We start from the raw sequence: 27,673 nt of genomic DNA on the forward strand, positions 1-27,673 counted from the left end.
GATGATTAGTCCAGTCTCTACATTAGAAGTCATTAGCCTAAAAGGAAAACAGTTAGTCTATCCCTACTCCATTTCTAAGGTGACATCCCTATTTAGCATTTCCCCTCCCAGGCAAGAGAATAAAAGGTGTCAGAAGTGAAGACTTCCTTAGAAGTACACTCACTTAATCAGAGCTCGCTCTATGATGCTCATTCTAGCTTCCCATCCAAACCTCAACTGCTCAACCCACGGGGCACTGTCCCTAATACAAAATCCCAAAAACATAGAACACGCCCTTTGGCACACCTCTTCAGCCAGGTCTTCTTCCAGTCCTTTTCCAGTGGAACTTGTACTCCATCCAACGACGGTTAGTTTGACCTTGGGTCCCAGGCACCTTCTCCGCTGAAAGTATCATCCTTAAATTCCAGCGTACTCCCCTATTGGCTTTTCGTACCATTCTAACTCCTAAAACAAAGACCTAGTCTCTCTAACGAGCTAAATGTCCTTGCACCTGCAACATAAACATGAGAATGAGAAACTTTTCACTTCTCTAAGATTTTCCATCATCCTGAAACCCAAAAGCCTTAACCAAGGGAAATCATTTTCGGCCTACAACATGTAGCTAACTTAAGAAACAAACAGGCCTTTCACTTTAAACATATATGCAATCAGGCCTTTACATTGTTAAACACAATCCTAATTCACACTTTAAGCATTAGTTTCATTACTCTTTATACGTGAATAAGCAAACTACACGTGCAAACTTTAATATGGTGCACGTTAAACCTAATTCATTGCATTACATGAAAACCAATTATCATGCATTGACTAAAATCCATTGCAGTGAACTACGACATTACTCTTCATAAAAAGCATGGTTATATTTCTAATCACACCTATGTTAAACAGACTCTAGTGATACATTTTTTGTCACACCTAAATACTACTTTGATTAATACGTGGGTGCGGACTAACAGTGAATATAATGCACCCCTACAAATTTCAGAGTAACGTGGCGCTCTATCAGATCCAAGGGGCAGCACAGGACCATATTGTTAATATCAAGAGGGTTGAGAGGAGTGGAGCCTAACTACTCAGTAATAGAGAAAGAGGTATTGGGAATCTTTTGGCCGGTAAACAAGTTAAAGAAATGTCTTTGGGGGTGCTGGTTCAAGATTAAGACAGATCATAAGCCCCTCAGGGAGGTATTCCTAAAGAAGGGAGTGGATTGTGTGTCCCATAGGATTTACAAGATGGTATCTGCCCTCCAAGAATTTGAATTTGACATATTGTATGTGCCCGGTGCCAATAATTTAATGGCAGATTGCTTTTCAAGGATGTGTGACACCAAGGATGAGGTTACAGAGGAGGGAGGTTTCTTTGGTGGTGAGAAGTGTGAAGAGGAGGTGAATGTTTGTCTAAATACTGATGGGATTATATAGGAAGAAGAGCAGAGGAAAGACTTAATGGATGATATGGTGTTGTAGAAAATTATCAGGATGATTTCTGGTGGTTGGTGTGGTAAGAATGAGTGTGAGGAGGGTCTTAGAGGATTTTGGCAGGATGATTTGGTTGTTGTTGAAAGTTTGTTGGCGAGAGTAAGTAAACTGGTAGCCACAAACAATTTAAGGAAGATATAGGTGGATAATGTACATGCCAGTCATATGGGTTAGTCAAATCCAATGAAAGGGTCATAGAGGGCTATTGGTGGCCGGAGATGGATTTCATGATTGAGAGGTAGGCGAGGAACTGCATACAGCGTGTGTGCAGTGATAGGGAGTTAAAGGGCAGAACACAACCCATGGTCTTGCGACAACAAGCTTCTGGTCCGTGGGTAGATATAGTGTTGGACATTCTTGCCCCCATGAAGATCAAAACATGTGCTAGGTAGATCCTGGTCTGCATTGACATGTTCTCACATTAGCCTGAAATCAAAATGGTGAACTCTGTGGAGTCTGGGGTAGTGATAAATTTTCTCGAGGAGTTATTTGAGAGGGGGCATATTCTTTTGATGCTCCTTACAGATAATGGAGTGCAGTTCACTTCTGGTGTGGTGGAGGAGTACTTGAAGGTAAAAGGCATAAAGCACAAAAAAGCACTGCAGTACCACCCAGAAAGTAATGGTGTTGTGGAACGGTTTATAAAAGTGTTAAAGGAGAGTTTGCAACATGCTGGGGTGAGTGGTGTGAATTGAGAGTGTGAGCTCAGGAAGAAGGTGCGTGGATATTGCCTCTCCCCACACTCTTCTACGGGTGTCACACCTTTTCAGCTGTTCTGGGGTAGGTTTGCTAAAAGTGAGATGGTCCCAGTGTGGGTGAATGAGAAAAGAGCAGAGGTTGATGATCAAGTAGGCAAGGTGGAAGGGTAGAAGGAGGGAGAAAAAGAGAAAACGGTGAGAAGGAAAAATGTTTATGATGCACGGAAAGCGGTCAAAAGAACGACTGTGCAGGTTGATGACTGGATAAAGAAAAAATCTCCAAGAAAGGAAAGTAAAATCTCCAAGTTTAGCCAGCCCTTGAAAGTTATCAAATTGTTTAATAATGCTGTGAAAACGAGTGATCACAGAATCTGGAACCTGAACAGAGTGGGCAATTATCATATGGCCGATGGTGGGTCTTTTTGTCCTCGAAAGGCATCTCCTCTATGTTCTTGTGGTGCACAATCAAGGGAAAGTCATGTGGTGAGAACACAACACATCAAGAGGGTGCCTCTTCGGCCAAAAGACTGTGTTCAAAGCTTTGACTCAGCTTGTTGTTGAGCGTGCATTCTAAAGGTGTACATTCTTTTTGCAGTATTGTTAGATTTACTTTTTGACTTTGTTTCCATTCTTTTGTTAAATAAATGTTGGGTGAGGGAGGTGATGTGGTGTTCTGTGCTTATGTAATGATGCCATGTTCTGGAATGTGTGGATGGCTGCTATGATGGAATTACTGGACTCGGAATTCTTAGTCAGTTGGCTTTGGCTGTGGCTGGGGTCTCTGTTACCTATATCCTAATAAAGAAGTTTACTACAACCTATTTGAAAACCTGCAAGCTTTCTTCAGGGAACTTAACAGACCTGCTTTGTTCTCTTGAATTTATGGAGGTTGTTTTTCTGCTATGTTTGTTGGTCTTTTCATTGTGATACCAATTGGCTGCATTTAGAGCTTCCATTTCACATCAAGTAACCTAAGTACTTTGGCTAAACAGCTGTCTAGATTCTTCTAAAGCTTTGCTCTATCTCACCCAAGGATATGACCCCTGGTCCTTCTGAGTAGCTTCCTGTTGTTCTTCAGTCTGCTTTATATTGAACCTTTATAGGAGGTTCCACTTAAGATTTAATCTGCAAAAACTGTGGGGCATATTCACAAGGAGCTATCGCCGAATCAATGGCACTTTATCGCAGCCAAAGTCGTGATAAAAATACCTACCCATTTACAAGCTGGTGTAAACAGCCCAGAGCACCAGTTTACCCGTGATAGCAGCCGCAAAAAACATCGCCACAGAGGACCCCTGCAACTATCGCTAATGAGATGCAGAGTGGGTGTTCCCGTGCCAAAGACCACGACAACACCACACCTCAACATTCTCAACGACCAGCCAGATCTGCTATAAAAACACAAAACAGGCGATAAGCCGCGTTAGCACCAGGAAATCTACACCTGCTCTGACCTAGTGTAAAGTCGGATGGCAGCCTGCACCACAAAAGGCAGCAAAGCCCAGGGCCACATCGAAAGGGCAACAGATGCCATGGAGCCACTCACCAAGTGGTCCGGACACCCAAGAGGGCCACAACACCCACCACCACCACCCCAGGACCCCAACCCCCACCCGGAACACCCCCCCCCCCTCCCCGGACCACCACAGACGCAGCGCATACAAAGATAGAGGACCCCCAGGAAGCATACCAGCCGCACAGACCCAACATCTGACAATGTCACCGTCCACCACAGGCTGAAAGGGACAACCATCCTACGCATCCTGACCATCATCGCCTAACAGGCCTACAGCACCAACACAGCGGACAACCAACATCCCACCCCACACCAAGCTGCTGGCTTGGCTGCACCTGTTGGCCCCTGGCACCCCCCAACCAACACCCGCCAGAGTCGGAGGAGTCTCACAGCCAGCCACACCCAAGTCCCCCACACCTGTCCTGGACATCACCATCACCCAGGTACCCCAGTTTCCATACGTCCAACACAATGCGCAGGTCACGCTGGAGACCAAGCAAGGACCATGCGCCCCAGCAGGATGCACGCACGTGTTGGCGCAACCCACAGCACACATGTCCTACCTGTGCCCCCAGGTGACACAGCACACAATCACCGCAACAGAAAGCACACGTCCCACCCCAATGTGCAGGCAACAACAGAACCCTGTGGAACCCCCAACAATGTCGCCTTCAAATACACAGCCAGTGTACATGATTCCTTCATCCTCCGACCGTCCATCATCAACCAGCGTACCCAGGATGGCAACAAGGGAAATGCACAGCCCCTTGGCAAGTTCCAAATGAACACCCCACTCACCTCAACTCCACAATGATGCAAATCACAACTCTGGCAATGCACACATCACAATATCACAACCAACATGCGCAACAATATGCCCACCCACCAAACACGACAGAACAACTCACAATGGTTACCTGGCCAAGCAGTGAACATGAGTCATCAACGGCATGGCACCTCAACCACACAACAGCCGAATGTGGGGAGAGGTGGCAACCAGGCATGTGTGAAGGATGCAGTAGTACCATGATTGGGAAAGTACACAATGCCAAGAGTGGCAGAGATGTGCTGGACAGACCGCAGTATGCAGCACACACCCATATCCATGGCGACATACACCTCTGGTGTATGGAGTGTAGTGGACAGTGGACGCAACCATGTCAGCACAGCGAGTGGGTGACATCGCGGAAATCTTGCCTGTTACGCCCCCCCCCAAGCGTAACCGGAGTGGGATGGCCCGGCCTATGCCACGCCAGCATAGGGTTGTGAATAAAAAGCACGTAGCCCTGGGCGTGTTCCTCTTCCGGAAAGCCCAACATCTGCCAGGGCGGCACCTCTCACCCTGCCACGAGGCCGACATCATCCTCATGAGCGGAGTTGCCTGCGACGCAGTGCGCCTGCCGGACCCTGGCACGCTGGACCACGAACCCGTCAGGGCTGCCCCTGCGCAGCCAGGCCTCACTGATCACCTGCCGACACCGGTGTGTGCTAAGGAGGGCCCACCACGTGCCAGCGCAAGCTCCAGGCCCGAGTCCCGCGACCTTGGCAGCCTCCTCAGACCATCACGGCCTCCACGACACAGGCCCGCTTTAGTCCTTTTTCGTTGATGTACTCTACTGCTGCCTCAGGCCTACTCCTCGGCCCAGTAAGTCACATATGTGAAACTGTGTACTGAGTCATGAATGGCAGTGGCCCCAAATCCGGCCCAGCGGCAACAGCACCAGGCCCCACCCGATCAGTGAGGCATAGTTCCATATGGGCTACTGGCGACACATGGTGCCACTAACCCTGTTTAACGCCAACCGGCGACACGTGGTGCCAATAAACCTGTTCAACGCCAGCCGGCGACACATGGTGCCACTAACCCTGTTCAACGCCAGCCAGTGACACGTGGTGCCACTAACCCTGTTCAACGCCAGCCGGCGATACGTGGATGAGGGACCAGGACTACCCTGCCGACCAGTAGGTCCCACATCCAGCACCTAGGCGCAAATCACGAAGGGCAGAGTACACACCAGTGGTCGCACGGAGAGGAGTAAGAGGAAGATGCGGCTCAGTCCGTATGAAACCGGGGTCACATACACGGAGGTGTTCGAACACATGGTGCAACTGAACCTGAACTACGCAGGCCGGTGGGGTCATCCAACCTATGCCGGCGACACTCGGTGAATGGCCCGAGCTGACCACTGCCTCAGGCCTACACCACGGTCAGATAGGTCACACATATGAAAGTGAGTCTTGATTACACCATGGCAGTGAACACCATTTAAGGCATAGGACAAGTCACTATACTCACTTCGATGTGGTGCCAACAAGTCTGTGCATGGCATCACAACCACATGTGGCTGTGGGCCTATGCGGACTGCTGCCCTCGGCCCACACTGCATGCAAGTGGGTCACAGATTTGGAACTGAACATCGGTTATTCAAAAGGCAGAATACATATCATCGCACGCACGGAGAGGCGTAAGAGGATGCCGCGTTGCAGTCCGGAGGGAACAAGATTATCGTTACGGAGGTGATCGAACACTACCGACAACTGCCCTTGTGTCACTAACTCTGTGCCTCGCCAGCCAACCACACGTGGCTGTGGGCCACTGCTGACCGCTGCCTCCGGCCTACACTGCGTTTCAGTAGGTCACAGAGTCTTGATCTGGCAATGGTGGAGTTCATGTCAGTGTACCGGCATCATCGCAGACTGCATCCCCGCTCAGCACCTGTGCCATTAAGTCTGTTCCCCGACATTCATGGACACTCCATGGTCGTACATTGGTGGCGTTTGTGTCTATGGACTAGGGGCTAGTTTACATCCTCATGTAGCTGATACTGAATTGTTGGTGAAAATGAGGGTTGCGCTTTCCACTCCCCCATTTGCTGCTTCCAGATAGCATCAAACCTCTGCATCATGCCCTGGAGGACACCTTCCACTGTCCCCCGCAACATACACCTCGTACATTGATGGGGACACGCCCAGGTCGCATGGACCATCTGACTGCACCGCAAGTCACCGTCCCGTGGCTGGGTGCCTGTGCTGGCCGCAGTGTATCCAGGGCCACTAACTCTGTGCTGGTCAGGTCTGGGACCCCTTCTTCTGATATATTGGATGACCTCTGTGACGGTGGTCTTGGGGTCATCAACGCCATGTGTCTGTGGCCCTGCGCTGTCCGCAGCCTCCAGCCTCAACTGCGGGCCAGCAGGGCCCACAAATAGATATGTGTCCTGACCGGCCCAGACGTCGCATCACTGCAGGAGGCACACGCCACCACCGCAAGGACTACCTCCAAACGTCATCTGCCAGAGCTGAACCGGTGGTCCAGACAGACCTTCGGAGTTGCTCAGGCCTGTCGTGGATGCCATCATCAGCCAGATACTCTGCTCAGCACTCAAGGTGCCAGTGACTCAGTGCACCGCAGCCATTGTCCGTTAGTGATTGAGTTTTGTGCTGTGGAGATGTTGCGCAGCAATGTCACCTCATGCAGTGGGGAAGACCTGGGACTATGATGAGGAAGATGTGTCAAGTGTGCAGACGGGAGGTGGCACAGACAATGGGAGGGCAGGAGGCCACATCCCCAAGGCAGGAATGCAGAGTGGAGGTGGTAGTCAAGCTACACACCCGGAACCATTACTGGGTATTGCGCTGTAGACTGCGGACGCAACTGTCACCTCAGGCAGTGTGGGAGACCTGGGACATTGATGCAGGTGTAACACACCCCACTGCATCTGCATCAGGACTAACACGAAGGGACACAATCCTAGCAATTCCTTCACAAATTCCTTCACATGCATGCGCTCATCTCTATTGCCCCTACCTCAGTGCACTGCAACTCACGGAACCTCCTGACTGAACATTGGGTGACCTCTGTCCTTACTCAGGCTCCCTCCATGTTGCTGTGCAGTTGACTATGTTATGCATGTGTTTGCTGTTTCCGTTGCACTGGTGTCCAATGTTCAAGTTGTTGCCAGCACCAAGAATTCCGTGCGACTGGCTTACACTCACCCTACACTCATCCAGCACAGGCGTCACTGTACATGTGGCCCTGCCAATAAAGGGGCCGGGCGCACGTGCCCGTAGCCAGTTTGACATGATATCTACGTGTGTCCCTGTGGTCTTGTTGTATGCATGAGGGCCCTGGGCGCTAGGACATTACAGTGTGCTGTGTACATCGGATGCAGACATGTCACCGCAGGCTGCGGGTTGGAGCTTGGACATGTAGCTTTGTCGTCACCCACTCAATTGGTAAGGGGAGTGGCCAGGGCCGTCGTATGCTGCGCCAACGTGGGTGTGTGACTGCTATTTGTGCCCCCCTGGGCGTGGTTCTGTACTGTGAATGTGCATCTGCATGTGTCTCTATGGCAGTGTGGGCCTCCTATGTGGGTGGTTCATGAGGGTGATAGACACCAACGTATGTGTTCTAGCTTGCCTTCCAAGGGTTCGGCACCCACCCCCACTTGTTGGGCAACCTCCTTTTGGCGGGCTGACACATGGCATTGGTGTGCCTTGTGTGGGTGGGTGAAGTGTCGTGAGCCAGCTGTGCTTGCGGGTACTTCTTGCTGTGTGGTCTGTTGCACGGGCTGTCTACTCCTCTGAGTAGCTTGGCTGGCTTGGTCCTGGTGGGGGGTTGCGTGGGATATCCATGTGCTGTTGTAGGGCGTCGGTGTCGACGGTGTGGTGGTCCTCTCCGGCATCACAGATGTGTTGTCTTCTGTGCTCTGCTGGATGTGTTGTGTGCCCCTCTGCAATGTGAAGGGGAGTTGCATGTGGACATTGTGTTGCTAGTATGTTGGCGCATTGTTCTGGTTTACATGCAGACTGTTTGGCAATGTACATTGTAACTGTTTGGGAGGTGCTGGATTTTTCTGCGGGACAGTGTACATTTGGACTACATGACGGATGTGAGGTTGTACGCGTACATTTCCATTTCACAGTTTCCTGCTCTGTCAGATGTAGTAGGCATGTTTCTGTGCATGTGCGGAGCCAGTTGTGCCCTCTGTTCTGTTGTGTCGGCTATGCGCATTGTACCACGTTGTCGTCGATGTGGGTGTGCTGTTCTTGGTATGTGTGTGTGCTGCAGTGTGCCAAGGGTATGAGGGACATGATCCTGGGTGATTGTGGGTGTGCAGTGTGCTACGCCTCGTTGTGCGTGTGTTTCATTGTGCCCATCTCCCCCCGTCCACCCAGTCCCTGTCCGTTACTCTCCCTGTTGATGTTGTCAGGTCCTCTCGAGCTGTGTCTGTACTCCCTACTCCTTGCACCATCTCCACACTGATGACTGTGGCCTGGGTTGCCTCCAGCTCCTCCTGTGGTGCTGGACTGCCACCTCCTGTCGCCGTTGCTGCTTTCTTGTTGGCTGCGGGTTTGTACCTGGTTTAAGTTGTCACGTCATGCCGGCACCTCTTGGCCTCCTCCGTTGGCCTATTTGACACTCCGGCTGCATTCACGATGGTCTGCTTGTGGGTCTGTTGCTGGTAGTGTTCTGTCACCTCCATGAAGCTGGTCTTGTTTTCCTGCGGTCTGCACCCCGTCTTCCTCTCCCTTTTCTCCTTGGCCTTCCTCGAACCCGTTGTTCCTTGCTGGTGGTCTGTGGGGCTTGTGGGGTTTGACTTGACCTCTGCACTGGGTCAGGGTGCATTCATGTTGCAATGTGCTTTGGCTTGTTTCTGGTGTGTTGTTTCTGTGGTTTTTGTAGTGCATTTTCCTGCCAGACGCGTGGGATTTGCAGGCCTGTGGCTGGTTTTTGCTACTTTTTGTACAACGATTGGCCTCATCGCATGAATTTTCGTGTTCGCTTATCGCATTTTTGCAGCACGGCGTTGATTTTCATGCTGACATTTGGCGCGTTATCTGGTGACTATCGCATGCTACCGCCTTGTTGTGAATTGCACGTTGACATGGGGTTATTTCCCCACGATGGGCTGCGATATTGTAAGTTGCGTTACGCTACTCTTGCGGTAGTTATCACACGTTCTTGTGAAAATACCCCTGTGTTTTTATAGCAATCACATCTTTCCACAGACTAGAGGAAATTGGGGCTCTAATTCTCTTATCTTTATTTACGCTTTCCTGCAGTGGGTCTAGTCTTACATCTGACTCCTGAGTTCCTTCCAAATGTGTTTTCTGATTATCATTTGAATCAATAAATTGTCTTTCCCTATTTGTGTCTTACACCGTTATCAGATGAGGAGTGTGCCATACATTCTTTAAATATTCCTGAAGCCAATGCAAAGCCGTACTTTGCGGTGCTCTACTGGTAGTGAAGTACCAGATGAATAATATGTGTACTAGTACAATGGCAGGAAGAAGTCCTATCAGTAGGAATATATTCCTGGAATACCCATCTCCGACCAGAAAAAAAAGAGTCCATATTTTTTATTAAGGGCTCTCACCTACACAGAATGAGTGGCGTGCTTCATCATTGAGTCCTATGTCTGGCACCACTATTGTGGCCGGGCGGGCTGAGCCCCACTTTCGAAGGGAGCACGTTGACGGTATGTTGAAGCCAATAAAAGCTTCCCCTCACATCCTGCCCTGTTTTTCAAAAACAGTCAAAGGTTCCCTACTAATAAAAACCATGTGGGTACACCTTAAGACTATTTTAACTTTTCATCTACATCCAGACCCCAAATAGGCCCTTAGGACTACTACCGCTTGTAGCCTATAGAGAACAGTTTTCAATCCTGTAAGAGAGCTCCGTCGCAGGAGTGCACTCAAGTCTGAATCAGTGGATCCACACAGTGAGAAGAATAAAACACAAAACCAAACAAAACATCAGCCCCTGAATGCAGTATTTCTGCACCCAAGATTATCAACCAGTTGTTTGCCATGCCTCTTCCTGTCACTCATGCCCGCGGGGTTTTCACTTTTAACAAGCGGTGTGTTCTCCACTAAGGCAGAAGAGCATTGCCCCACTGCTCTCAGAGCAGTGAAAAAAATAAAAATAAAATTATAATAACAGCGTTATCATCATTGTATTTTTAACAGCATTATTATCATTTTAATTTTTGTACCGGCTACTGGGGTATGTTACGGTGGGCAGGGCTAGGGTCAGAGGGAGGAGGAGTGGCTTGTGCACCGTGAGTGCACATGACAGTTTGGCCGGCATTCTTGGACCGACCAAACTGTCATGCGCACTTAGAAATTCTCCACCTGGCTGTGTTTCACAGCGAGGTGGACAACATGCCAGGTGGAAAATATGCACAGGCTCCCAGGCACTGTCTGAACGGCCAAACAGGCCGCTCAGACCAATAAAGATGCTACTGTCATGCTGATGACAGCAGCGTTTTGATGGGCTGTGGGGGGCCTGTGTGCTGCTGGGAGCCAGGAAGAGAAGAAGACTGAGGAGAAGCTGCGGCCGTGATCAGGTAAGAGTTTTTTTCATCCGCCTCACCACCCTGTTCCGTGGTAGCCACCACTGCTTTTAACCTGCTACTGCCAACGGGGCTCTGGGAATGCACCACGTGTTTGAGGTTTTACCAGAACTGGTAAATACCCAAGGTGATATCAGCTGCATTCTCTGGATGAATTTCAACAGGTCAAGCCTTTATTGGTGAAATATCAGTTAAGCACTAATGTTCATATATTATGCCCTATTTTGGTAGAGGTGGGTGAGCCACTGAAAGCTCTAGCCAGGCTCGAGCCTGAAGCCTAGCTCTGGCTCAGCACTAGGTCCTGCTAGAATCTCAAGGTCATGATGAGCCGAGCTTTCATGTACCTTGTGCCTACCTCCATCCTTGTTCTGGGATGTTGCGTTACCGCCAGAACTGCGGACTTCGGAACTGGGAAGCCAGGTTCAACATGCTGTGATTCAGGGCAAATCACTGAACCTTCCCTTCCTTATAAAAAATGAATGGTGGCCTTCTGTAGTGATCCAGCGTGTAAAGTGTTTCTTATGGAAAACGCTTCAATGCCTGCGAGTCGTGTTCATGATACATAGAAACTGCAGAAAATTAATAGAGGTAAAAACGGTCTTGGCGTAAGGGAAGACAAATAGATGACCATTTACTGGCTGTTTGGTACAAATTGAAACCAGAAAACGTGGATAAATCGCAGCTTCTACTCTTAAATTGTGTGATCTTAGGCAAATATTTTATTTCATCAAAACTCTTTTTTCTTCATGATTGTGTACAAAAGCACTATCAAATAGGTGCGTTCAGAATGCCATTTTTACGGAAGCCTATTGTGTTTGATTTAATACACTATAATGTTGCTTCATAATAATCTGAGCCATTTTCAGAGTTTGTATGGCATTGGTTTTGCCTATTTCACTTACGGTTCATGTTTAAAAACTTTCACTTAAATAAGTACTCTTCAGAGTAATCTCAAAGGTTCTACATGTTAAAGAAATGCACTTTTTATTTTTGAAGAGACTTTATCATATTTCACATGATGTTTGTTGTATGATTTACATTGCAAACATTTTCGGGCTCGACTCGTTCATGGGCTCGAAGAGCGAGTCAGACCCTTGGCTTGGCTCAGCTCTCCTTGTTAATTTGTTGGCTTGCCCACCTCTACATTTTGGGGGCAAATCTTGGTAATGGAGAACATTTTCTCACGCGATAAAATCTTGATTTTATTTGTCTGCGATAATTATAAACAAGTGTGTCAACAAAAGGGAGGAGAGAAAGGGGTGGGCTTTTTTTATTGAGGTCCTGCACATAGGCCCTAAGCTATGACAACAAAGAAAGATGTGCAGTTCCTACAAAGTGGAAGGTCTGGGGGAGAAGGGTTATCCCTAACCAGACTCTCACCAATGGAATGTGAGTGCACAAGGGATGAGGGTCCCTTAAGGGTGGAACTAAAACCCTCACACACCCAGCAAGCTAGATGTCATGCTTCATCATCTGGGTTTGCTCCTCGTCGGGTCGGCGGTGCAATACCCGACGGGCACCCATAAAGGGGCTCTTTACCGGAGATCTTTTGTTCCCTGCCATTTGGTGCGTGCGTGTGAGGGCCCGTGCGTGTAGATGTGTGTGAGTGAGTAAATAAGGTTGGTTAGTCTGAAATACGACTTTATTGACTCAGTAAACCACCTTATTAAAAAGGTTGAGTGGCGTTAAAGCTAAAGTGCTCACAAAGGGAGGAGTGGCTAGCTGCGCTCTACTCTTCTGGTCAACATGTTTCGCGCCCAATGGGTCAGGAGGATCCCTTGGCGCTTCGTCAGGACCGGTGATACAATAGTGATATGTGCAAGAACTATCTACAGTGTGGTGTGCTAGGGTGGGTGTAAAATGACTACCCACCCACTACTGGTTCCCCTATTTGTCTGTATTCTGATATCAAGGGGGTAACCTAATCCTAATATAAAAACCTCATCATCTGGTACATGGCGCGTCGTCAAGGGGAGAAACACATTTGTTTCAGTTTGTAGTCCCCCTGGAGGTCCGTTAACCTGCCCACCCTTAAGGGACCCCCATCCCTTGTGCACTCACATTCCATTGGTGAGAGTCTGGTTTCGGATAACCCTTCTCCCCCAGACCTTCCACTTTGTAGGAACTGCACATCTTTCTTTGTTGTCATAATTATAAACAAGACACACGGACACTCATGATGAGGCCCTCTTGAATCAGTTAAGTAAACCATTGATTGTACTGTTTGTTTTCTTGTGATGTTTGTTAATATGTATGTTGACCGTTTCAAAGGTTTGGGAGCCGCCAAAATTCCACCAAAACGCTTCCTCCTCATCTCGTTTACCTTTACGTCACCCCGACATCCCTCCCCGAGCACCTTTCTAATTTGTAGGTTCCGTTGTTGTAATTCGGTGGCCATAGAACGTCTGGGAACGGGAAAGGATGAGGGGGGGGGGGGGGGGGGCTGCTCCATGGCAACCAATTTCTCCGGTCAATGCTTGTAATTGGCTAGTTACTCGGTCCACTCAGCCAATCCAATGTGAGACACTCCAGGTGAAGGAAGCGGGTGCAGCGATGACCACGGCACCTAAACTGGATGAACCCGCTCCATACCACCCTCTCTCTCCCTGCCGCATACTGGGAAGGAGCGTGGTGGTTTTGGGAGTGCAAGGACCAGTGTTATTCCGCAGACATGTCGTTGCTATGGGAAAATTGGGTTTTCCATGACAACTGCGTTCTATTCTTAAACTCTTTTAAAGCAATAAGACTGGTAAACACTCTGTGCGGCGCTAGAGAGAGCTAATGGACAGAGAAAGAAGTAGCACATCTTACACTGGCTCAGTGTCAAGGACATCAGTCTCGAAGTACACGGTCGCCTATTGAAGTGTGCCGGCTCGCTCTCCATGGACACCACGAATTGGGCTCCTTCTTAAGAGTCTCACCTCACAAACTCCAAATTGCTGAAGAAATTCCAATAGTGCTCGGTATTCCCCGCGACATTCAGATTTTGGTGTGGGAGGCATGTTATGCCCCATTCCTGGGCCAAAACTTGTAATAGGTAATAAATAATAAAGCATACAATAAATTCCCATAACATTGGAGTTGGAATTTATCAATGTAATATCAATGCAATAATTATCCCATAAAAAAACGGGTCCACTGGTAACATGGGTCTCGGTGTCTTCTGCGGTGTTTTCTGGCTCAGGGTTTGTGCCTTCTGCTCTGTGACTTGGCCCACTACCCCTCTCTGCAGGTGATCCGCTCTCTATCATATTTCCCACTGCCCCTCATTTGGGGGCATATTATCAAGCACAGCGTTATAATTATCGCCGCTTTAGCGGCAGAAAACTGCAGCTAAAGCGGCGATAATGGGCTTGATAATATGTCGCAGAGAATTCCCATAGAAGCCCATGTTGACACCAGAATGCGGGATATGCTGTATTCACAAGAATGCGGCGCACCCCTGCATTTTCCCTAGTGCTGAGTTCAGCTGGCTAGCGCCAACGCAGGCACACTTGCAGCGTAGTGCAAGGGTGTCTGCGTTGAGGCGAAGATTGTTTATGTGCAGGAAGGTTCCCCTGCCTGCTCATAAACAATCTTCAAATGCCGTTAACTTCTATGTGTGCTGCCTAATGCAGCACACATAGGAGTTGCAAAACAGCATTTTTCTAAAATGATTGTTTAAGTGCAGGAAGGGGACCTTCCTGCACATAAACAATCATAGGCAATTTGCTGTTTCTATGTGTGCTGCACAAGGCAGTACGCATGGAAACAGCAAAAACGAGGAGAAACAAAGCATTTCTCCCCATTTCGCCTGTTTAAGACCAGGTTTTTCCAGGTCAATTTTGGCGCTGCCTCCTATTTACACTGCCCTTGTAAATAGGGAGCAGCGTCAAAATCAATGGGTGTTGCAGTGGAACGGCCACCATGACACCCATTGCCTTCCCCTTTCACGCTAAATACAGAGTGAATGGGTGCTTTATATACAAGGCATTGTTAAGCCATGTTAAGTGGCTTAAGGCTGCCTTGTAAATAAGACGAGGCCGCTATCGCCATCACAACGTCACTGAAAGTGATGTTGTGGTGGCCATAGGGGCTTGTAAATATGTCCCTTTGTGTTTCATACTCTCTATCATGATGCCCACTCTCTCACACTTTGTGTCTTGATGGTTCCAGTGACAAAGTGAGCATGGGACTGACGTGTTGACATAATCGTCGTACTTAGGTAATCACACTGAAATATACAGCTTATGTCGGGCTTCACTTGAAACAAGTGGCTATTGCAGAACACTGACCACATTGATAGCATTATACAAAAAAGTGATGGGTGAGATCCATAAATTAAACTCAGCCAATGATAATTATTTAGGCCGCATAACAATCCCTAGATTGTTTCCTTGGGACTCCCCCCCCGACCCCAACAAGCATTTGGTGGGTGCCCTGGGTGAGCACAAGGGCACCCACCTTTAAAAATTGCTGGCCCCAGGAGATGGGGTTTGGGAAGGCAGGCAGCTCAGCCCCCATCTCTTAATATTTTAGAAATGGCCTGAGGGATGGGGTCCCCAGTGCCCAACAAGGCTCGGGGGGGGGAGGGGGCATGGCCCCCCTCACATTTATGTAAATGGGTGGAGGATTGCAGTCCCCAGGGCCTAACAAAGCTCGGGGAGGAGGCCACATGCCCCACCGCCCCTTTAATTTTAGTAACGGCCCTGGGAGGATGGGGTCCCCCCACGTCCTAACAAGGCTCGGGGAGGGGGACAGCGCAGCCCCCACCCCTTTATTTAAATAAGTAGCCATAGGGGATGTGGTCCTCGGTGCCTATCAAGGCACCGGAAGGGGGAGCGCATGACTCCCATCCCCTTATCGAAATGAGTGACCCTGGGGGAAGGGGTCACCAAGGCCTAACAAGACTTGGGAAGGAGTGCTGCGCTGCCCCTCTCCCCTTTATTTTCAGTATTGGCACTCGGGAATGGGGTGCCCAGGGCCAAACAATGCATCAGGAGGGGGCCACGTGTCCCTTCCCCTATAGTTTACATATCGACGTGTAAGTACCATATTACTTTTCCACCTAATTTTATATGGCCTGTGTCCAGCTAAGCAGTATAAGTATTTACAAAACACATGTGCTCCTAATGCAATATAGGTGTGTAGAGGTGCTAATATGGATATCAATGTGTTTGTCAACAAAAATGAACTATTGTCATTATTAATAGAACCAGCAGTTCTAAACGCTACATCCACCTCGGCAGGCTAGTACCTGGTCAGGCAGACCCTGCGACCTAGGCCCAGGATTACTGATTGATGGGTGACAGGTGGGAGGGTGAATAACTGGCAGGCAAACACTCTGGCAGGAAACTTTTCATCTATTCCACAGGTAGGTGCAGCGTCATTACAATGGTCGGGGGAGACTGCCCCAATAAAGCACACATGGCCAGTGGGTTTACCCCTCCTAAAAACAACATAATGTCAGATGCCTCATGAGTTAGAAACACTTAGCCAATCAGGGCCTGGAACACATAGTGATCACAAGCTACCCATGCTGGACATACTGAGACACAGCCACCACTGGCCACACTGTGTCCACGCAGGTCAAGACCCACCTGTAGTAACCATTGACCATTAATTTATGTCCCTTAAGCCAACAACCAACATTCCTCATCATATGTGGTATGCCAGAAAACTTTGTTTGCTGTTGTAATATTGTTTATAAAGTGACCGCAAACTCGATGTAAAGTGACAGTCTTTAGACCTTGTGCCTTTAACTGTTCTCCCAGCTGAACTGCTTCATTTAACAAACTGTTCATGTTTTGCCAAATGCCTCTTGTCTTCTGTTTTTGAAAGAAACATTTTGGCGAGCCAGGTAGGAGGAATTGGGACCTTGTACCTGACTGCAGCCGAAGGAAAGTGCCCTGTCCAGATGGATTCACTCTGCGCAATGGCAAAGGTGGGCAGACACTGCAAATGATTGGAAGTTCTGCTGAATCTATGGGGCGGAGAACTGTCCTGAAGCAACTGTCACAGACGGTAAGAGATTACATCCAAATCTGAAACATTGTCTTCTAAAGCATTTGGCATATGGTAAACTAGGTAGAAGTGTATAAATATAACCCAAGCACCCTGCCACTGGCAGGTTCTAGCATATTACCTATTTTATATTCCCAACTATATCAGTCGTAAGGCAGCCCCGGAGACGTTCCCATGGAAGTCACCTTTGTTCGATAGCTGACCTCAAGTTTAGGTGAATATAGTGTATTATTATGTATAGCCCTTCATAGCTCCCAGGGCACTATTTTTGTGATACACTTATCCTGATAGTGCGGAGCAGTCACCCCAGTCTCATAGTTTTCTAAAGATACAGGTATCAAAAGAGATTAAAGGGAGGCAGTGCTAGAATTGTGGGCTATCTTTGAAGACGCTCAATCCGATAACCCTACCACGCCGACAGAAAGCAAGGCATCAGCACCTAACCCCCCATATGCTTTGATGGATATGCTCACACCCGCTTTCCCTGCATTAAGATATTCAAACCTGATAGTAGTAGAAGCCGACGAATCCCCCAACGGAAGAAAGTCAGACAGGTCCAAGCCCGAGATATTTAAAAGCAAGTGAGTCCATACACCACCAGCACAGTCCGTGTTTCCAGTGGCGGCTCCTCGAGGGAGTGCTGCGGGGTGGGCGGGGGGTAGTAAACTCCGGCATGCGGCCGAACGGAGTTAAATAACTAAATAAATAAATAAAACAATTTCCATTGCGCACGCTGCATCGCTGAGTTGGCGTTGCAGCGCGCGCAATGTAAATTGTTTCATTTATTTACTTAACTCTGTTCGGCTGTAAATCCAGAGTTTACTACCCCCCACCTTGTCCCTCCCCCACCCCATTCCACCACCCTGCAGCATTCCCGCGAGGAGCCGCCACTGCATGTTTCTAGGAAAGGTCCCCGGAAGGTCAACTCCCTGTCCAACACACTTGACACACCACACCTCAAAGATGGGTTAAATACGCATTCTCACCAGGCAAGACAAGTGCAAAAAGATGTCAGGGAAGTTTGTGGCGTTCCTTGACTGTTACTCAGCGAGCTCAGGAGATGATGGGAACACCAGTCCCCCGGGAACCAACGACAAGGGTAGGGCCACAGGTTTTACCCAGGGAGCCAAGGAGGGTTCGTAAAGCGAATTTGTGGGTGAAGCCAGACTAAGCCAGCATGCGACTCGGAGCAAAGGGAACAGGCCAGACGATGCGAGGAAGAGAGACACGAATAGAGGCTTGAGAGAGAAAGGACACACAACAGGGAGGTTGAGAGAGGCCACAGGGCAGTGCATTTTCCCCATGAGTAAAGCGTAGCCAGGTACGGAGAGCTGCGCTCGGAAGAATCAGAGGTCGAGAAAAGGCTGTTAGCGGGGCTCAGAGCCACATCCCTCATTCACAGGAGAGGGGATGACTAAGAGATAAAAGCCTTGTACTTACTGGCAATGCAGAAAAAACAAGATGGTACCAGTGCGCTCACACAAGGGGAGCAGCAAGTATCTGCGCTGCTTCTCATGAGTGCACGACAAAGGTAGGCAAACCCGAAGGGAAATAATGGAGGGCAGGCAAAACCTTTGTGCACCCATCTTGCAACATGTTAGCGGAATAGGCTGAGGAGAGGAACCACTATGAAAGGCCTTGCCCGAGGTAAGGGTAGTTTGAGCCTAAGGACATGGCAGTGGCGGAGGAGTGCATCAGGTATAAGGGAGGAAACCCTAAGTGGGACTTCTTGTACATGCAGTGTTGCCTTGTGAGGTGGGAACGCTATGTCGAGGGTAGACCCATGGACTCAGCTAGCGTGAGAGTGTGCCCATCACTGCAGAAGAAAGCAGCTGGGATATATACATGCTCTGGGCCCAGATTGATAAAGAGAGGTTGAAAACCAAGTTACCGCCTTTGATGGATGGGGCAGGGAAGTGGATTACATACTTTGAGAAGAACACCACAGGTAATAACCTAGCAATAGGAGACATTATGAGTCTGCTAAGCAGTCTAATTTGGGATCAGACTTATACAGGACTTACACGGTGATCTCCCAAGCTCACATTCCAGCAATCACGCTAATAGATACCCAGCAACACCGAGCCGCATTTAACATGCACTAGTACGGGATCTGGAACGCCTTGAGGGAATTATTCCCCAACCACCCAGATGTAGGACGGTTAATGGCAGAGACCAAGAAGCCAGAGGAAAGCATAAACGATTTCCTGAGTAGAATGAGGGAAAGATGGGGACAGGAAACCAGACAACCGTGGACCGATATAGGCCCCAAGTCACATTCTTCTACTGTATTCTTAAGAAAGGGTTACCCACCAGGATACAAAGCGAGCTGGATAGCGTAGTGTGGCTAGACACCAAAGTCTGCTGGGAGATACAAGCTCACATATTCCACTACCACAAGAAGCAAGAGAGGGATAGAGAGAAGCAGGAGCAGGCCCAAATAGATACAGCAAAACTTGTTCAACAAAAATTGAAAATGACCACCCTGTTGGGGGGCAGCCATGGCTGCAACCGTACAGATGGCACCAGTCACAATGGAGGCTCCACCGCAAATCTCTAGAGAGTACCAGACAGGCAGTCCAGGAGCATGTCCAAATTATGGTAGTGGAGCCAGGAGGACTGGTCGCAACCAGACCCTAGAGAGTGAAGCTATGGCCACAGGAGAGGTCATCTGGTAGAGAGGTGCAGACAAAGGCAAACCATAAGCAGGAAAAACAGAAGAGGCCAGTAAATCAGGGATAGCTGCCACAAACTGCCACTAACGCTCCTCTTCAGTAACAAAAACATGGCAATCAGAACATGCCCTACGCTCAGCTGCAGGAGGTCTGCTGTTCGCCTCAAACCCGCACCAAGGTTCTAGCAATTGGGCAAACACGTGGCAGCAGCAACAGCAACAGACATGGAACTAAGTGCAACAGGGACTGGGGCCACAACCACAGCAGGGAGGTAGGGGAGCACCTTCTCACAGTCACAAAACAACAGTAAAATAGGCCCCCTGCAGTAGATGAAGACAGGAAATAATAATATCAATAGCCCCCACAGTAGCTCATCTCCCAATAGGAAAACAAACAGCACCCCCTTCTCCTTTCCAGTACAGAAAATACTACAGACAGTATTTGGGGGGGGGATCTAAAAGCTTTACTTATTTCCAGGAACTCATGGTTATTGTGGACCGTGTCGATCAGATATTCCCAACAGATCCAGGTATCAGCGATGAGTCCATGGGAACGCAGAGTAGCCAGGTTGCCCAAAGACTAGCCTCCACTCTGCTGGCTGACTCCACAGGGAAGGGTTGGCTGGCCACCCCCTAGGGGCAGGGCAGACTGACAAGGGGACGAAGGGAAAAACCCCCCCACAAAATATCAGTGTAGAGAGTCACCCAGATCCCGCAGCCAAAGTGTAATGGGACGTACTACAATCACCAGGCCAAGGCCAATAGTCCCCCTTTCCTCGGGCCTCGCGCCCAAGCTTGATGTTTCCTTCACGGTGTGCACTTCCAACTGCACCCCTGAATGGCTCCAAAAGCCTCAGTTGCTAGATAGGCCTCCCTCTCAGCTATGAACACCAATGTTCGTCTCGTGCCTAGGATGGCAGGACTTTAGAAACTCTGCCGGCACCCCCACATGCAGGGTCACCTGGTCCGGTAGATCATTCTAGAATTATGGGAGGGGGCCTCCAGGACTGGCGTTTTCTAGACAATTTTTTTAGTCTATGTCCCCCTAGTGCCTGGGGGTCGGTGTTGGCTCCATTTGTGAGCGCCATCTGCTGGGCATTTGGTGTCCCTCGGTGATACAAAGCTTTCATTCCTTCTCCTAGTTTTGTGAAAAAAGTCACATTTTTAGACTTGGGAAAAACTTCTGGTCACCCTATCTCAGCATAATGATGAGCTTGTGACTTCAGTCGGGGCTTACTGAGCCTTCCTTGGCGGTGTATGGCCCAGGGGAGAGGGGGATGCCAGGGTCAGAGGTCTCCAAATCTCTAACCCCGTTCCAGAAGGATCGCAGGACAATGGGTGTACCCCGGGCTAGACTCAACCCCCTTCCTGGGCATAGTATGCTCACATTGTTCCAATTCTGCAAGCACCATCCAGGAAACAGATGGGCTAACTGCTGACCCCATGGGGACATTATAGTGGAGGGGAGAAGAACCAGAGAGCAGCCTCGGACCCTCTCCCCGTGGGGCAAGGGAAAACATTGAATGGTGCGGCTCAAGATGATGACAGCACTGAGTTCGGCCTCAATTCAATCAAGAAAGAAATGCAAGCCATTTTCGTCATGGTAATGCAGCATTGGTATGTGCTGAACTTAATGACAGCAATGGAGGGAGAGTTCTGCGCCAAGACAGGTGCCGCCTGTTACACATTCATCCCAAGGAACGACATGGATAATGGAACATTGACACTTGCCATCCAAGCACTGTATAATCTACACAGAAGCATGCACGAAGAAGGAGGTGCCCCTGGCCAGGAGTGGTTCTCAAATTGGTTCTCTTGGCTCCCATGATGTCTGTGTAGATCACTAGGATGGGTGGAGAATTGTGCTACAGTTTGGCAGGGCCCAATCTTAATGTTGGCACGTGCCTCACAAATGGCTAAACCCACGAGCCATTGTAGGGTACAATTTTAAATAGTTGGAGGGTTGTGCCTTCTTGATTAGTGTATTGTAGAAGGAATAATTTCCAACGTTCATTAGTAGGTTTCAAACCACTGTGTTTATTCTCTCCCTCCCTCCATTGCTGTCATTAAGTTCAGCACATACCAATGCTGCCTTACCATGACGAAAATGGCTTGCATTTCTTTCTTGATTGAATTGAGGCCGAACTCAGTGCTGTCATCATCTTGAGCCGCACCATTCAATGTTTTCCCTTGCCCCACGGGGAGAGGGTCCGAGGCTGCTCTCTGGTTCTTCTCCCCTCCACTATACTGTCCCCATGGGGTCAGCAGTTAGACCCATCTCTTTCCTGGATGGTGCTTGCAGAATTGGAACAATGTGAGCATACTATGCCCAGGAAGGGGGTTGAGTCTAGCCCAGGGTACACCCATTGTCCTGCGATCCCTCTGGAACGGGGTTAGAGATTTGGAGACCTCTGACCCTGGCATCCCCCTCTCTAATCAATAAGGCACAGCCCTCCGCCAACTATGTAAACATGTATATCACTGTTGCCAGTAATCATTGTGTTTTTATTGGTTTGCTGGGTTATACAATTGGGGATCACCTGCAGTAAAAACGCAGTCCACAAACTAGGCAAAATGCAAGCAATTAGGAAGGTTGATGTAGACAAAAATGAGCATAGGGTATAGCAGTATGAAAATAAAATAACGGTTCAAACGCATAAGTTAGATAGTGTAGTAGAGGAGGGAATGTTAATGTGGATATCAATGCATTTGTCAATAAAAATGAACTATTGTCCCTATTAATAGAATCACCTATTCTAAACTCCACATCTACCTCGGCACGCAAGTACGTGGTCAGGCAAGCCCTGCGACCTAGGCCTGGGATTACTGATTGATGGTTCACAGTTGGAGGGTGCATAGCTGGCAGGCAAGCACTTTGGCAGGAAACTCTTGATCTATTCCACATATAGGCGCAGCATCATTACAATGGTCAGGGGAGGTTGACTCAATAAAGTACACATGGCCGGCGGGTGTACACACTCATAAAAACACCATAAAGTCAGATGCCACAGGAGTTAGGAAAATAAAGCCAATCAGGGTCTAGCACATGTACTAATAACAAACTCCCCATGCCGGACATCTGGTCACAGTCACCAATGACCACACTGTATCCACGTAGGTCAAGACCCACCTGTAGTAACCATTGACAATCAATGTATGACCCTAAAGGCAGCAACCAACATTCCTCGCCATATATGGTACGCAGGAAAACTTTTAGTACTGTTGTATTATTTTATATAAAGTGACCGCAAACTTGATTTAAAGTGAGACAATCTTCAGACCTTGAGCCTGTAACTGTTCTCTCAGCCAAACTGTTTCATTAAAAAAACTGTTTTGCCAAACGCCTCTTGTCTTCAGTTCTTTGCAGAAAATCAATCCCAAGCAACAGAGGTATTAAACATGTTATATAAATCTTTGTATTGAAGAATAAGTCTGTGTGTATGTGACAGTTGACTTGTGTTCAAATATGTTCAAAGTCAGAAAGGAAAAAATCCCCCTTGAGGCAGTGATGGACAACAAGTGACAACTTACACCAAAGCATTCAATCACCAGAATAATACACCAAAACCATCCGTAGGCCAAGTATTACAAATTTAAAAATATTTATTCTCATTAAGACAGGATCAATTAATGATACAGTCATCATTGGTAATGTGAATTCCTATGGTTAAACAGAAAATAAAAGCTATGATCAAGTAATAAAAAAACATAAAAAGTTAAAAAACACTTCCAGACCAAATGCATATATCATGAATTGGGGAGAACCATACAAGAAAAATGTTTTCTTGTCAATCTAGAAGGCACAGACATTAGATCCAGATCATTCATTTTCCTTGAAGGAGTGATTCCAGATACTTGATTTATTTGAATGACAAATGTCTTGACAATCTACAGTCTGGCTTCTTAGTGTTGCGTCGACGCGTTTCGGTGGATATAACTGATTAGAAACCACCTTCCTCAGGACATGAATCAATTTCTCCCAAATTAACTCTTTATAAATTCTGGTGATTCGTACATCCACTCATTCATACTCCATCATAACCCGTTTACATTATCTCTTATACCTGTATCCGAGATACAGTGCACCATCGGATAAAAATGCAGGTAAGAACCTTGCAGAGTTTCGAACAGGGGACAAATGTCACTCCTTGGAGCCGTATTTAGAGACTGGCTTCAAAATCTATGGGAGAGAGAACCCTTATTATATATTAGAGACATACAAAGACCCAAAGCTAAAAATACGGGCTCAGAGTTTGTCTGCCTACCATATATGAAGAGCTTCTCTGGATTTAGAGCCCATTGGAGAATGCGAATATATCTGCAATCAATTTTAGAGAAAATGCTTTTTAGTGTGATGACCACTTAAGCACTTCTAAACACACTTATAAGTACTATCATAATGATTACCTTCAGTTTCTAAAATATAGGGCCTCAGGGAACATGTTCTTCTTTTCCAGTGTTTCAAGAATAATATCATTCAGAGAGCAATTTCATAAAAATCCTGGAAAAACAAATAAACGAATAAACAATTTCCCTAATATTCCAGACTTACATAGATCTCCTAAAATTATGTGAGACAATTCATTTGGCGCTGCTTTACTCATCAATATGCACTGCTTGGATTTATAAGCAAAAAAACCCTTGCGCCGTATTTCTCTAATCATTTAATGCCACAAGGGCAATGTTGGCTATACCAGCTTCATAATAGTAAAAAAAAAGGTTATCCGACTAGCGGAAATCCCGAATATGGATTAGGCATCACATCGGCTGAATTGGAATGCCCTATACAAGCATACAATAGCTCACCCTACCTCCTTGAAATATTAATAAGGAGTTTCTAAACTATAGTGGCCCCCTAACTACATCTAAAATAAAGGAGGCAATAACATATACAACGGCAATGCAAACGTTGTGAAAAACCATAATAGGGACAAAAAGTTTCACTACAGCGGCAGTTGAAAATACACGAAATCACCAGAATATAAACACTGCTTACCATTTTAGTAAAACCCTCCTCTCTTGATGGGGGGAGATACTAATGAGGGTTAACGGCTAAGTGTGTTATTGCGATTGAAATATTAGAAGAATGCAATATTATTGTGTATAATGTGATGAGTATACCTCAATGGCTAATTGTTTGTCTTTATTGATTTTTTTAGATATTGTATTTATAAAGAGTTAATTTGGGAGAAATTGATTCATGTCCTGAGGAAGGTGGTTTATAATCAGTTATATCCACAGAAACGCGTCGACGAAACACTAAGAAGCCAGACTGTAGATTGTCAAGACATTTGTCATTCAAATAAATCAAGTATCTGGAATCACTGCTTCAAGGAGAACGAATTATCTGGATCTAATATCTGTGCCTTCTAGATTGACAAGAAACATTTTTCTTGTATGGTTCTCCCCAATTCATGATATATGCATTTGGTCTGGAAGTGTTTTTTAACTTTTAATGTTTTTTTATTACTTGATCATAGCTTTTATTTTCTGTTTAACCATAGGAATTCACATTACCAATGATGACTGTATGATTTATTGATCCTGTCTTAATGAGAATAAATATTTTTAAATGTGTAATACTTGGCCTACGGATGGTTTTGGTGTCTTATTCTGGTGATTGAATGCTTTGGTGTAAGTTGTCACTGCCTCAAGGGGGATTTTTTCCTTTCTGATTTTTTCCTTTCTGACTTTGTCCATTTGATGCCCTGTCCCCCTTTTGGAAAATAAGGGCTCCTCTCATTTTATTGTTGGTTCATTATGTTCAACACAAGTTTGTTTGGTACTGCAGAAAAAAATTCCAGCAGGGCAAATATTTTATATACTACATACCAAGCATTGTATGGTATGTAGTATATAAAACAAAAAAGGGGACACTGTTCCAAAGCAGGGTCAAGAAAAATACCCAAAGAGCCTAACAGTACAAAGAAAAAAAGTATCATAAAAAGAAGAAGTCCTAAGTAGGGTGGGCCCATAAAATGAGGGAAGGAACATGTCTTGCCTCTTGTTGCCCTCACACACCCCGAGAGGTGTCATGTTTCATCATCGGGCATGTGCTCCTCGTTGGGCCGGCGCTGCAATTCCCAACGGGTCCCCCGAAGGGTCACTTTATCGGAGATCTTTTGAGGCATGCCGGATGGTGCATGAGGGTGTGCGGGGTGGGTCCTATGTAGGGGTAACAAAAAGTACGTGCAAAGTGAGTTAAAACTGGCAAGGGGTAACCTTCTAGAGGTTAAAATGATTGAATGACCCTCTTGGCAGTATAAAAAACTCTAAATAAGAGTATCATCCCAAATGGCATCATATGCCTAAGTATCAAAAAACGGCCAACATGTTTCGCGCCTCTGTCGCCGCTAAGGTCATTGGCGCTTCTTCAGGACCAGGATATAGGAAAAATAGTGAAGTGCACGTGATATTAAAAGAACCAAAGATAAATAACCAGAATGCATTTCAGGGCGGGCCTTTGTGCTGCTCCTGATCAATACCTAGGACAAAGAAATAGAATAAATGATAAAAAGAATACATAGGACGAGCATTAGACTCGCTTAATGCAACGTAGTGTGCCACAATCGTGTGCACAACCTGCCAATGTCAAAAGAAAAGAGGAAATAAAGAGAGACACAATAAGGAATAGGGAACTACCTCTTTAAACTCCACCCCAGCAGAGGTATAGTGGTGGATCTACTAATAATAAAAATTGTATTATAGAAAGGTGTAGGACACTCCTATAAGTAAAACTACTACACAACCACGTGTGAGGACACCCTGTACTTACTATAAATCAGAAGGATCAGGGTCCAGCGTGTAACACATGATGGTAGAGATCCAGCAAAGTGTTCTTGCCTCCCGTAGAAACTGCCAAGAGGGTCATTCAATCATTTTAACCTCTAGAAGGTTACCCCTTGCCAGTTTTAACTCACTTTGCATGTCATTTTTGTTACCCCTACATAGGACCCACCTCGCACACCCTCATGCACCATCCGGCATGCCTCAAAAGATCTCCGATAAAGTGACCCTTCGGGGGACCCGTTGGGAATTGCAGCGCCGGCCCAACGAGGAGCACATGCCCGATGATGAAACATGACACCTCTCGGGGTGTGTGAGGGCAACAAGAGGCAAGACATGTTCCTTCCCTCATTTTATGGGCCCACCCTACTTAGGACTTCTTCTTTTTATGAAACTTTTTTTCTTTGTACTGTTAGGCTCTTTGGGTATTTTTCTTGACCCTGCTTTGGAACAGTACCCCCTTTTTTGTTGTTATACCAAATGTGGCCACTCTATCTGACCCTCCTCAAGCACTGACCCAGAAAGATGTTAATTGGGATTGGGATAGCAAACCAGCTCAGGCATTGCAGGAGAACAAGAATGTTCAACTCCATTATGCAACCATGCAATACTTCAGCCCCAATGAGGCCGATGGAACTGATTGTGGATGCTAATCTAGCGGGGCTAGGCGCAGTGTTACTGCAATAGAAGGAGAGAGGAGAATAGGTTCCCATAACATTTGCGAGCCGAGCCCTTACAGCAGTGGAGACCAGATATGCCCAAATAGAAAGAGACATTGGCCATTCGGTGGCATTGAAAACATTTTCACCTCTACCTCTGTGGTCAAAGGCTTCAAGTGTTCACAGATCACAAACCACTAGTTCTTCTTTTTGCAGGTATATCTCAAAATGGACCCTGAGGACTGAGAGATGGGCTGTCCAGCTCCAGCAGTACTCCTCTGACATCATGTACCGGCCCAGGGTAAATAATCCTGCTTATTATCTGTCACCCCATCTAGTGGCTTGGGATTCTTATGAACCAAGGGAATATGACCCGGGTGCTGAGGGGTTCGTACAGATGGTCATGCCCTCGTGCACTGTCCATAGAGGATATCGTGAAAGAAACAAAGTCCGACAGCAGCCTTATGAGGGTAAAAGAATCACTGTGAGGACGCC

General features: G+C 47.3%; 1 long non-coding RNA gene across 1 annotated transcript in view; it reads left to right on the plus strand.

Moving 5' to 3' along the window:
• LOC146784248 (uncharacterized) overlaps positions 1-25,313 on the plus strand; it is a 44,365-nt gene extending 19,052 nt beyond the window's left edge. The window contains exons 2-3 of the long non-coding RNA XR_014970646.1: positions 16,877-17,059; positions 24,893-25,313. This is a non-coding gene — a long non-coding RNA (uncharacterized LOC146784248). The remainder of the gene's footprint in view (positions 1-16,876; positions 17,060-24,892) is intronic.
• The last annotated feature ends 2,360 nt before the right edge of the window (positions 25,314-27,673 follow it).

This window comes from Triturus cristatus, chromosome 11 (assembly GCF_964204655.1).
Source record: "Triturus cristatus chromosome 11, aTriCri1.1, whole genome shotgun sequence".
NCBI classification, from domain to species: domain Eukaryota; kingdom Metazoa; phylum Chordata; class Amphibia; order Caudata; family Salamandridae; genus Triturus; species Triturus cristatus.